The sequence below is a fragment of the Microtus ochrogaster genome, chromosome 19 (genome assembly GCF_000317375.1).
Source record: "Microtus ochrogaster isolate Prairie Vole_2 chromosome 19, MicOch1.0, whole genome shotgun sequence".
Lineage (NCBI taxonomy): Eukaryota > Metazoa > Chordata > Mammalia > Rodentia > Cricetidae > Microtus > Microtus ochrogaster.
The window spans coordinates 56,334,537-56,335,582 of record NC_022021.1 but is presented as its reverse complement, the minus strand read 5'-3'; positions in this window follow the sequence as shown (position 1 = coordinate 56,335,582).

The following is a 1,046-nucleotide window of genomic DNA, read 5'->3' as shown; positions in this document are numbered from 1 at the left end:
CACATACACACACACACACACACACACACACACACACACACATTTACACTCCTTTGTAGCCAAGATCTACTAAATACAAGACAGGAAGCATATTAATATTGGGTGAAGAAGAACATACTGAGGAAAAGGTGCAAGCTTTTCACAAGAACGGGTTCTGGTTTCCTCATCTCTCTGTTTATGATGGGGTATCATATTTGCTGGGTTAGGAAATCAGTTCTTCACAGCTAACCAAAGCTTCACAATGGCTGTTTCTGGTATAGCATTCTTTCTCTGGCTCTGGCTTTTTTTCTCATCCTTTTATATTTTTATACTTTTGGCCCTTCATAAGCTTTCAACAACATGGTGTTTATTTTGTAATTATTCTATAACCAGAAGTGTTTCATGAAAGAAAAGGAAGTGACTATGTTATGTGATCAGACAGCAATGTTGGGGTGGGCGAGTGCTACTTCCCATCCATTATTTCATATCCTTTCTGTGAAGGTGTGAGCCTCAACAGAACAGTGAAGGCTCAGAGGACATCACAGAACCCAAACAGAGCATTATATGTTTTCTCCTCTCTCCTCTTCTTTCTCTTCTTCCATTCAACTCTTGTCTCTTTTATGCAGAGAGCAAAGAATGGTGTGGGCTGGATGCGAAGAAGATAGAGACAGGAAAATCATAGGGGTTTTCCATGTGTCAGAAAACTGTGTGGGAATTGGTGGTTCTCAGGTCAAATGAAAGGCTATTTAAAATCCAAGTCTTATTACAGTGGAACATTAGGGCGTATCTCTTAGGGTGTTCCTAGTGTGTCCAAATCAAATACTCCCACGAGTTCCTCCACAGTGTGCGAATCCTCCAGTGAGTTGGAACTAAGCTAAATTTAAAGGCCAATGAGTTCTCCTTCTTTCCCAACCTGCTGCAAGCAGTCTCACCAAACACTACACAATTGCAAATGCAGATGCATCATTGAGGATAATTGACAATAATCAAGAGAAACTGGATTAGCAAGTAGAGGGGTGAAGATAAAGGAAGAGGACCAAGAGAAAGAAACACAGAGAAACGGGGGG